Source organism: Egretta garzetta, unplaced genomic scaffold, assembly GCF_000687185.1.
Source record: "Egretta garzetta isolate BGI_Z169 unplaced genomic scaffold, ASM68718v1 scaffold283, whole genome shotgun sequence".
Classification (NCBI taxonomy): domain Eukaryota; kingdom Metazoa; phylum Chordata; class Aves; order Pelecaniformes; family Ardeidae; genus Egretta; species Egretta garzetta.
This window is the reverse complement of record NW_009259043.1, coordinates 1,215,101-1,227,452: the sequence shown is the minus strand read 5'-3', so window position 1 is coordinate 1,227,452 and position 12,352 is coordinate 1,215,101. Positions and strand designations below refer to the sequence as shown.

General features: G+C 42.6%; 1 pseudogene; it reads right to left on the bottom strand.

Moving 5' to 3' along the window:
• Positions 1 to 1,587: 1,587 nt before the first annotated feature.
• LOC118451901 lies at positions 1,588 to 1,694 on the bottom strand (annotated as a pseudogene).
• Positions 1,695 to 12,352: the final 10,658 nt, after the last annotated feature.

The window sequence follows — 12,352 nt, the reverse complement described above, 5'->3', positions numbered from 1 at the left end:
GTGCTTTTATATTGTCACTTACAGTCTCCACATCTGCTGTACTGATCACAGACCTCCACTCCTAATAAAGTCACAGCGCCCTCCTCTAAGCCTGCTTGGACTTAAAGAAAAAAAAGAGAGTTAACATCATGTGGACTGACCAGCAGAGAAGTCAGAAGACATTAGCCTAAGTGGCTACATCTAATCGCCTTCACTTATACATCCTCTTCCTGGTTCTTCAGCAAGCGAGTTTTGTTGGGAGAGTTAGTTTCTGTATCCAAATTCATAACATCTACTTACAGGTACTTACAGAGACTGACTCACCCACCTCTTAAAAATAGGCTCATAATTTTTCTTAATGTTTATTTCTTGAGGGCCATAAACCTTATTGCCTGAGTAATCATCATTTAGCTAACAAAAGTACTACGAGAGTTAGAATTATCAGTGTGAGGAAGAGTCTAAAAATGACAGACCCTGAGAGATAGGATGATTCCTTGACCCAGACCCATTATCAGAACTTAATTTAATTTCATGGTGATCCCTTTCAAGGCAGCCATACAACAGGCGACACCTACGGATGCAAAGTCATACGCTACTCGCGGTTTGAATTCTTCTGGCTCGTCAGGCCATGGGTAAGATTTAAGCTCAGTGATGCAGTTCACTTTCAGTACTTCTCCTCAGGTAGTCGGGCATGCTATAAGACAACTCCCCTTCCTGCTAAACACCAGCGCATTCTTAGACAACTCGTCATCCTGAAAAGCAGCTGAAACAAATAAACGGTCTGACTGAGAAGCAGAAAATAGTAAACTGACTATGGGTCAGATAGCAATAGGTGTTTCTGGCCCTCCGCATACTGAAATTTGTGGAGTTTTCTGTACATTCAGGTTTTGCCAACTGCTCTAGAGGAGAAACCGAGCTCTATCGTTCATGTGTTTTGTGCTATCACGTTAGCCATTTCAGTTCTATATGCCTATGTTTCCACACCTGTAGGATGTGTTGGAAAATCCTTACTATTTTTCTTAATGAATTGTTAATGCATCTAACAGTGGCCTATTACCAGTAACTAATCAGCCTCCACTTATCAGTCCCAGGAAGAGCTTTAGCCCAAACAGTTCTCTCAGTGATAAATTAGAAAGGTGACCTGAGACTCCCTCAAGGACTTGTCTAAGTGATGTGGCAAGAACCCCTCATAATGTGGGACTGGATCGGGCACTGCACCGTACCTTCATAGCCATGCAGTTCCTTGTGGACTGCAGAGGGGAATGTCAAAGGCTTCCCCACACTATCCATGCCAACCCTTCACATGCCAACAGTACACACGGAAAGGGTAACCCCACCTTCAGTGGGATTCAACTCAGGGCATGGGCAATGGAAGAGTACTCCTTCCCTCTGAATAACCCTTCCATATCCATCCTATGTTGGTAGAATATATATCAATATAGCTCTTAGGGGCCTAGTAGCTGTTTCATATACTTGGACCAAGGCCAAAGTTTCTTGCTCAGCCTGAGCATATCATAGGCCATGTTTCAAACAGAATCATAGAATCGTTTAGGTTAGAAAAGACCTTTGAGATCATTGAGTCCAACAGTTAAAAAAAAAAAAAAAAAAAAAAAAAAAAAATCCATTTAAAAGTCCTCTCATTGAGGACAGATAAGGTATTAAACCGATAAGAACAGATACTACACATGATCTTAGCCAAAAGGTCAAGAAGCAGTATTTTGGAGGGCTGCACCAGTTCAGTGCGCTTGTCTCATAGTACCTCATATTAAGTCTTATTTAACTCTTTCAGTAAGACCCCATGTCCTACAATCATTGTGTCTAGTTTCAGTTTTCCAAAAGATCTCAAAGTCCCATCCTGCCTCTCCTATAAGGGCTCATTGCATGGTGGTGCTTCCAGGCTGCAGGACCAGCCTGCTACATTAGGCACGTACTTCTGCGCATGGCTCGCCCCTCCAGGGAGCACTGGCTTCTTTCCCTCATCTGCTTGGGCACCTGTAAGCCTTGCTGAATGAGCTTGCCTTAGAGAGAAGCAGTTTGTTGCACAGACTATATATTTGGGAGGAGAAGGGGGCTAAGGGCTAAGACTGAAATTACCCACATCTGTTACTATTCCTCTATCTTTTTCTCTCTGATACTTGAGAGTTGGGAAGAATCTGACAATTTCCTCAATGCACTGACAGACAGCTCTGCAGAAACACGTGATGTTACTTAATGTGCTTTCCTTGGTCAGGTGTGTTTGGATTAGTTGTACACAGATGGAAGAAAAGCTGTATGACATTCAGCTGCTATCTTCTATCTGATAGCATAGGATATCAGAGCACTGCATCTCATAGCCAGTGGCAGTTATTTGTGAAAGAACGTCAAGAACAAGGCAAACACACAGCAACATGTACCCTACATGTTATCATTCTGGATTTTGGAAATCTGCAGTTTAGAGACTTTGCAAACCCAGGGGCTGCATGTACTCTTTTGGGTTAAGTAGTCCCTGATTTCTTCCTCATGATCTGCGATATCCCAGTCGTGTAAAATTGAATGACAGAAATACATAAGCACTAAAATTCTGCTAAAACAAATATACCCTTTTCACACTAGTGTGGCTTTGGTATAATGGTTGTTTGCCATGGAAGATAGCGTGAAATAATGCCTATCTGCTCTGTGTCTCAATTAAGATTAAAGCAGGGGGGTGTGAAGAAGAAGAAGGGATGTGCGATGTCTCTGTCAGCAGATGAGTTCATCTAAGACAAGCCAAGCATCTTCAGACTTCCATGATTAAGAAATACAAAACAGGTAAACAAAGTAAAATCTTTCCAAATTACGTTGAGGTTCGTAAGTGAAGCCAATTAAACATCAGGCTTAAGCCAGCAGTTCAGAAAAGTGGTACATTGTACACTGTTCCTGGTTTCAGTTTTCTAAGGCCAAATCCTTATTTCTGAGCTCTTGCAAAAAGCAAACCAGTGCCAGCACTGCTCCATGTGTCCAATTTAACTTTCTGACAGCCTTATTGCTTTTATTCAGATCCCCACGCTGAAGCTTTTGTGCTTCACAGTCTGCTCATGGCCACAGCACATCTCATTTTGTTTTGTCTATACCCCTAAGGCCTCCCAAGCCAAACCTTCATCACCTAACGTTTCAGTTAGCACTGCATCTTCTGCATGACCTAGCCTACCTTTGCTCCTATCTCAGCCTGTGCCCCACATAGGTCAAGGCAGTTGCTTGGGTCAGTGCCCCAGCTCTGCCCGTGCCATTCCTCTGCTCACCTAGCACTCGTCTTCTGTCACACACAGCCTTCTGGCCTTGACTCCTAACTTGAGAAGTCCCTGATGAATGAACTTCATGCTGTCCGCTCTATAAAACCTTTTTGTATGCTTCTAATCAGGATTATTCTCCTGCCACTCCCGTGTCACTTTCTTCCAAGTACTGATACGCACAATGGCTCTGTGCAACTCATTCTAGAAAATCCCTAAATCTACTGCTTCCTCTTCCTTTGGAGCTTACTCCATGACAAATGGGTAGGGCAGATGGTAAGCTAGGGTCGCAGCTAATAATCCACTCTCATTTTTGTAAGCGCCTGCACGCACATGATGTTCACATCACTAGTTCAGGAGAATATATTCTCGTGTCACCATTGATGGATTAATTCCAAACACATCAAAGACCTTCTCTATCAGAACAACAACAACAGAGCTGCCCTGGGACAGCCAGGAACAAGAAGCCAAGAGTAAACTATGCAAGAGCTTTATCACAAATTCCCTTGAGAGGAACGTGAGCAGCAGGGACAGTCTTCTAGAGATGATTAGACAGTTCTTGAGCCTAAGCATTTTGAGAGATCCCCACAAAGCCGCTGTTTTGAGAGACCCTGCTCATCTGACACAGTTCCCTTTTTGGTCAGAATGGCTTAGGGCTAACAGGAATGCTTAAATCTTCTCAAACATAGCCCAGTGTAGACTATGACACTGACACCAGTTTTACATAGGGCATGCTGACATACAGTCTCTGCTATTCTCAGCAGAATAAAAACTGAAGAAAACCAGTAATAACTATCAGTAGCACCCTCTTTTGCACCCCAATTATTCGTGCTTCTTCATGTCAGCCTCCTGTGACATGCTAAAGTCAAGGCTTCACAAAGAGAGGGCATGAATTTAACTTTACAATTTTTTAGTTTTGCTGTCTCCCCAGAATGGCTCAAAAAGCAGAACTTTCACCCACTGCTGTAGGATCAGAGCAGAGGGGCACAAGTAATACAGAAACCATCTTTGAGTTTTGTTCTATAGAGTTTTTGAGCTAATGTTGTTTGGCTGATATAAATGCTCCTATAAGTAAATAAATAGCAAAGACAAGAATTTTCACAGCAAAACCCAACATTCTGTCTGCAATGTGCAGGTTAACCCATGCAAGGTTTCCCTAAGTTCTGTGTAATGAGGAATTCCTAATAAGCGCTTTTCAAGAAAGACACCGGTTTTGAGAATCTCAGATCTAAACATTCCTCAGGCTTTGAAGCAAATCCAAATATGTATGAACCAGAAATGAATGAGATCACTGGAAACTACCACCGTATTACCTCTAAAGTGGCTTGAAAAGAATATTACGTGATAGGTAAGCATGACAATAGGTCAGCATAGGAGAAGAAATGTGAGGCTGCCCTGGAGGAGGGGACAAAGTTTGCATTGACGTTACCTTCCAATCATTCTTCTTGGCCTGCATGCAATGAAACCGGGGCAGGGAGGAAGATATCAGAACAGGAGCTAGGCACAGAGATCTATGAGTAGCTGAAAGTGGAAATAAGTCTTGATGTAGAGTTTGGTATTTCTAATTTTGTCAACAAAAATCCTGCCTCAGGAATCAGGCAAGTTTGATCTTGCTAGGTGTATGGGCAACATCTTTGTGCCCGTAAAAAAGGTCACCCACACACAGCTGAGATGGACTTGTTCGGCAAACACAAAAACTGCCCACATCTTCACATGTAATTTCATCTGAACTACTTTAGCAGCAAAGAAGCAGACTTACATTTTTCCCCTTTTCCATGCACTGTAAATACCTGCCTGCTGCTTTTGGACAGGATGAAATGCAAAGGTGCTAAAAATAACTAACTAACTAAAAGCTGTCCCCATCTCCCACCCACTCCTGACTGGCTCGTTCATAATCAGGAAAGGTGTGAACACTCGGGGAAGGGGGAACAAACAAGTTCTCATGAGATTGTCAGCCTTTTCCAACTACACTTCAGATAAGAATCTAAAGAGACAGGAGAGCTCCAGACATCTTGAGCTTTACCCTTCACTGGTTTCTGACTCAACTGGTTTAGGTGCTCTTTTCAAAAAGAGGAAGAGAATGCACCCATGTGGACAACTCACTTCCATTACGTACCATGTTTCAGCTTGAAAACAATTTTTTTGTTCTTGCTGCAGAACACCTCAGTTGGCATTTCCCTGCTTCATGAGTCTAATTAAAACAACCCTATAGCAAACTATATCTAAGCCAACTCAACCATGTGGGTTTAGGGGTTTTTTAGTATTATTATTTTTCCTCTGAACTGACATTTACTTCTTTCATTATTCCATAGTCACAGAAATCTTCTTCTACCTCTTTTTAATGAGTCAGACCCTTCTGCCCTTACTCCAGTAAAACTTTCCTCCATCCCACAGAGCCCTGGAAGAACATTGCTATAACCTTTTCAGATGTATCTCTATTCAAACCAGCCCGAGCTACACGTTTTTGCTCACCCCCCTTGAGTGCTTGTGTGCCTGAGAGTTATTAGCACAATCCCCACACCGAAGGTACTAACGTGTGAATGCTCAATTCTTCCATTTGCCTCCCACCTTGCGATCCAAGTAACTCATTAATTAGCATTCTGCTTGCAGCATCAGGGAGCAGAAATACTTATGGGCTATAACAGCTGAGCAAAACAGAACAGATGCAAAAACACAGACCGAGAGAGATTTTCCACAAGAGAAGCTGCCCGGTAACTAATCAGTCTGAAAGGGAGCAAACCATTTGGAGGCCACGTGAGATGCATTATCCACCCTTTCTGCCTCACATTTCATGCTTGTACCGCCTGAGTAAGATGCTCATTAATCCCAGGATCCTGAGTTTGGCAATTTTAGCTGATGGGTGAATTGTCATAAAGTCTCCTGTCAGCTGCTATTTGTAGTGATTGCGCTACGAGCTTGACATGCATTGCATTGTTCAGGCTGGTTTTGTTCTTTTATTTTGCTTGGGCTGACTGCCTCCTGGAACCTCTCCTCTGCCTACTTCCTGAGGATTAAAGCATGTCTTCTGGGCAAGGAGACGCAGGGACCACCTGCAGATTCTGTTTATACATCCAGCCCTGTAGCCTGATTGATCTCACAATAGGACTGCATAATGTAAACACTTCATTATTCCACTAAAGGATATGCGCTGTACCACCTAAGGTCCCCCCCAACCAAGAGTCGGTTTTAGATGGTTAAAATCTGTTAAGCCACACCAAAAGAAGCTAAACAAAGGAAAATCCATCCTAGCGACATTTTAAAGTCTCTAAGTTAAACTAATTAAATGCTATTAAGTTGGAAACTTTACCCTACCCTTTTATTCCAGGATTTTGCCATCAAGCCTCAGCAGCGCTCAGGCCCATTGCTTCTGATGCACTGTTTCAGTCTGCCTAATAACAACCAAAACCCAGATTATCAATGGGATTTATTCCCACTCTGGGACTAGGACACCACAAATTCAGCCTTGGGAACTTCTTTCCCAACGCAGGGGACCATTGGGAGATGGAGGCCCAGTTTTGGCTCTGGCCAGGATCCACCTAGAATGAAAAGGGAGCTGGAGGAGACACCTCTCCTTGGCTGTTTTCAACATGGCACCTATTACCTGCACCACCTCCCAACCCGGCACAGCAGAGAGGCAAGGGGAGAAAGTGTGGGGGACCTTTCTATTCCTCCCAAATCACCGAAGCAAAGAACATCAATGCTTCTAAGTATTTCCTCTGGGATTTTTTTATCAGTATTTCCTTTTTTTTCAGACAAGAAACTGAGGGGGTGAAACTAGGGGGCCAATTCCCACCCCTAGATTTTGGGAGGGCAGTCATGGTCTGCACCTGAATCGGCATCGAGCAGCTCTCGCTGCTGCCTGCACTGAGCCTTATATCACCTTTCCACCTCCACTCAGGAACGAACACCTCCTCTTAGAGCAGAAGGACAAGTCAAGGGCAGAGTCATGGCCATAACACTGCATCTCCTGGGACCTGGGGTTTAGCTCTTATGAGTATTTCAACATCATTCTTGTGGTTTATTTCCCTTCAGGATTTGTTTGTTGGTTGTTTTGTTTATTTAACAGCGTTAATTAAAAACTAAAGGCACACCCAGCTAAAGTGAGGAGCAGTAATCTGAGGAACTGCCTAAGTTCCTCAAGAGGGAGAAGAAGTTTACCCTGAAATTATCTAGGTAGCTATAAAATAATAAAAGAACAGAAAAATACGGAGTATGTCAATGTCTGTAATGCACTCTGCACACATCTCAGACTGCTTCTGAGAGCATAAACCAGAATGATAGAATTTAATGTGGCTGTAAACAAAACAGCCCATTTTGATTAGCAAACAAGGCACGAACATGCACAGATTGTCAGCCTATACCTTGAACCGGGCATTCACAGCTTCAGTGCAAAAAGCAAGCATAACGTCTTGTTTGAATAAAAGACCTAAGCAAGGCACATAAGCGCTTACTAAAGTCAATGACACTTAAAACACATACGTACTTATGTGCTTTACAGAATCAGTGCTTAATTGTTCAGCAAATTGTAATCGTTTGGTGCTTACACCAAGCAGGTTATCAACATTAAAAACCAAAACAACAAAACAAACACTTCTCTGCTTTGAATCACACTGTAGGACTTCAACAAGATGATCTGTGAAACTTCAGAGTGCTTGAATCTGCCTGAAAAATGGGTGTCATTACCCTAATGGCTAGTGTTGACTCTCATTTTTTATGATGAGCACCTAAATTCCCTAAATTCACACACAGATTAGTAAATAAGAATAGTTTGAACTCTGAGAATTTTCTGAATCTCGGAGATCATACTAAAATCATTCCAGTTCTAGAAGTAGGCTCCAGTCCTTCCAGTCTAAAATCCCAAGAATAAAAATAAACTTCAGAATTGGAATTGGAGCTGGGGAAGGGGGGAGAAAGGCAAGCTCAGAATCTATGTAGAAGAACCTATATATTAGAAGAAAAAAGTTATTTACATTTAAGAGAGGGCAGATACAGCCAAGACTTTAAACATGGCACCAGCATTGGTCCAGGAAGGATTCCTGTCTACAGGCTTTGATAGATAAAGCAGCTTTAAAAAAATGCTCTGGGCTAGAATTTTCTCTGAATTTCTCTTAGTAAACTTCATCCTTGGAGGTTTCTTTTTATATACAAAACTACACAGTTTATCCTGCCTTTACCAGCAATTTATTGGAGGAACAGCTTCTTACTGTGTGAATTGTTCCACGATTTTGTTTGAAAGAAAGTCCTGATTGTAAGAAAGGAAATTGAGGCTGACTGTAAATTCCTATGCGCATTGTGCTGCCTCTCCCGCCTTTAAATCAATGGAAGTTAAAAAATATTTAAACCAAGAGCAGGATCAAACCCCTATTTTTAACAAAACTCACCAAAATGTGGAATCCCAACTTCTTCACTGCTGAATTCCTCACTAGGCCAGGCCTGCTCCTGTCATTGAATGCAACTATTACTGCACCCATCAGTCACCTACCTCTGTTACTGCAGGAGCAAGGCATTTTCTCCTGAACCCTGCTAGCACTGGTCAAACATAGAGCCAAGACAGTAGCTCGCCTTGAACACCTGGCTAGCACCATCCTTACACAACAGAGCACGCTTATACGTTTTAAAAAGCGCACGTTTTGCCTGCAAAGAAGAGCACTACTGTGCAGAGACCCAAGAGAGGTCCTCCTGCACCCACCCCAGCAGGGCTCAGCAGGTGAACCTCGCCGAGTCATTTGAGCTCTCCAGGCCTTGGCTTCTTCCTCTGTGAGCTGATGGGTAAATACCTCAGCACCATAGAGGAGACTGGCAAGGCTATGCTTTGTAGCATCCCTAACACAACCTGAAATCTCCTGCACAACCGAAATTCCTCTTAGGGAATAGGTCTGTAGAGCTTAATAGAGATTTATTTATTTTGTTGCATAGCTATAATTCGATTCATTCTGACTAACGCGTCCAGACTTGTTCTCCATGGTCTCTTCTTATGGCCAATAGCTTTTCTCTTAACCTGCTTTCCCTTTAAAAACTTTCCCACCATTTCCTGCCTGTCTTGCAATACCAAAGCAGATAAATTTTGATTTATGATCTCTCCTAAGTTTGCAGCAGCAGGGAGCAAAAAAGATATTCTCTCTATCAGGCAAAGAAATCCTCGCTTATCGCTTTCCCCTCCTTCCCCCGACACGGAGCGCTGGCGGAGCCGGTGAGCAGAGCTGCTCTTCTCAGTCCCCATGCGACAGCCGGCAGAAGGAGCAGCGCTGCCAGGTTGGCAGCCTCTGCTGGAACAGCATCCCTCTTACAACACACATCTGGAGGAACGGCTGGAAATCCAAATCTGTGGAACATCAGCGTTATTAGAGATGAAGCTAAGCTACAGGTTTGGAATCCAGATCTGAATTCATTTCCAAATTGAAGAACCAGGGACTTGTTTCGACGCTTTATAGAAACAAAGAGCCATGAGGTTTTGATCTGAATCAGAAAACTCAAGGCGTGTTCAGAGCCTGGCTTTTGGTTTGGGCCCCGTGCCTAATCACAGCTGGTTATAAAGTGATTACTCAGCACTGCTTGTCCAGTTCATTCACCTTGCAGCCTCTGTACTACTCCTGTGCTGTTATGTACACTTGGCATCCTTTACCTGTTTACGTCCGTGATCAGGTGAATCTAAATGTACTTTTGCTTTCACCCAAAGGAGCTAAAATGTTGGACGGAGGCTTGGGGGAATCACCTCAAACATCTCGGTTTTTCCTTTCTGACATCCACAGAGCGCCACAAAATTTAGGTGTTTTGTGCAAAAGTTCCTAAGTTCCTCAGGTACTTGACGTGAGCTGCTACTGGTATGTACCACGCAGTTTTTCTTTGTTGGTGCTACCGCTTCATAGTGTTCAAAAATAACCCAAACAGGTTAAGTAGTAACCCAGATATTATCTGAGTAAATTTTGCCTCAGGAGATTCCTTCAGAGTCAAAAATGTTTTAGTCTGTCTGCACGAATGCGGCCCCAAGGAGGATTTTACAAGCAAACAAGTTGAACAGCACAAAAAAAGCAGGCAAATGTAGGAAGGGGGGGAAAGCAACAGAAAAAATTGCGACACATTTTAGTAGCTATGCGTTTTAATACCTTAGTACTCTTATTTGCCTGTCTTTGCAAAAAATGAAAATACATCTGGGCTTTTGTAAAAATGACAGCTTGCTTGTTTTGGTTTTGTAAGAGGCACAGGCAGGTCCAAACAAAAATCCCAGAACCAAACACCATTTGTGGTAGGAAGAATCAAACTCCCAGAATACAAGCAATCCTTTAATTTGAGTACTTTATAATCCAAATCCTCCTGTGTCTCTGGATTACACTGCTGGGCATTGTCTGACCATAAAGCCAATTTAATTTTCCAGGGCACAGATGATCTTTCAGTGCTTTTCAGTTGATCTAGAGAATTTTACACCACTTACTTCTTCTACTGCCAGTTTAATAAGGAAAATAACTTAAGCCAGAGGTGTCTATGTCCCTTGGTAACCTTGATCTGCATATACAGCCTCTTGTGTTCACAGCAGCCTGGTTTAAGTTAGAAGTGAGACAGCCAGCTCCCCGTGTTCCTGTCTTCTGACCCACACCCTTTCCACATCTGCAGATCCCACCTTCTTCCCCTGTAGTAAGCAAGACCAAAACTTTAGGACACCAATACACACACAAACTATATAAGCACTCATACACTTTGGTATTTGAAATCAAGATAGGAATTATGCTGAATTACCCAGCCATGTCGCTTTATAGTGGTAGAAGTGAGCAAGAAACCTATCTATTAACCCAGATCCAATATTACACCAGTAGATTTGGATTGTATTATATACAGACTAATATGTGCATTGTAGCTACTATTTTGCCAACAGCACAAAATAAAAATAACCAAATATGGAACACATTTTGGCATGACTCCCTTCGTATTTTCTCATCACATGCATACTGATATTAAGAGGTATTTTTTTCTTCACCTGTATATTTACACAGATGTTCATACATAGACAGGTAAGCATGCGTGTCTGTTTTTTATTTTATTTATAATTACTGTGTTATATTGCATATATATTTTAAATACCTTCAATAACTACTCCATATATGTAACATACTCTAATATATTTGTCCACAAAGGAATATATGTTGAACTCTCTTTAAACATGTCAAATGTGTCATGCTAAAAATATTTTGCCTACTGTCCTACTGCCTCTTGTAGGTTTCAGAATGTAACAAATCAAAGGGGAAAACAAGGGGAAAAGTGTATTTTAGCCTAAATCCTCCAACACTTTACGAGCCAAACAGGGCAGATGAACAAAGCCACGGGATTTAGATGACCAGCTACACAGCTCTGGCTGCACTAATTTCACTGCAAGATGATGTTAGGCACAGTTTTGTAGCCAACACATTTACACTCTCCTCATTTAGTTTAAGTTGTGCGTAGGGTACACCAGCTCTTGCAAGGAACTTCTGGACTAAATATGCCACTGACGCTAGATAGACAGCAAGAGACATTCAGCATGTAGGACTACCAGAATTACTTGCAGCTAGCCATTCACACATAAAAAGATGCTGAGACCTATTTGTTCCTGATAAGCATTGACCAACACAATAAGCAAACCTGTTAAAAATCTTGTTCTTTATTGCATTTCTCCAAATCAGTGACTTCAGCAGGCCTGCACCAAAGCTGAACTGTATTGACGTACTCGTGAATCAAGCCCATGATGAGTTCAGAGACGGAGAGAGAAGCAGAGGCAACAAAGTTAGGACTCTAGCCAGGGACTTGCCCCAGAGGGTCCTAGCTGGGCAGTGTGAGCCCAAACAAAGCCTGGGAGGAGGTGAAAAGGGGAGCAGCATGGCCGATCAGCATCCCAGAGCTCCCTCCCCGACCCTGTTTTGGCTAGCAGCAGCCACAGCCTGTGAGCCGGACTCTAACCCCTGCACCGTTGGGATATTGGCACTATTCTAGGACATTAGTTCAAACTGTTTGGGGAAGTGCTGTAAATGTCCCCATTGTATAGATGAGGAAATAAAGTAAGCAAGGACAAAATGCTTTACCATGAGGCCAGGAGATGTAAAGATTAAAAGAAAAAGGGCCACGTCACTACCGTAGGTTGAGGTTTTCTGGTACTGAAAATC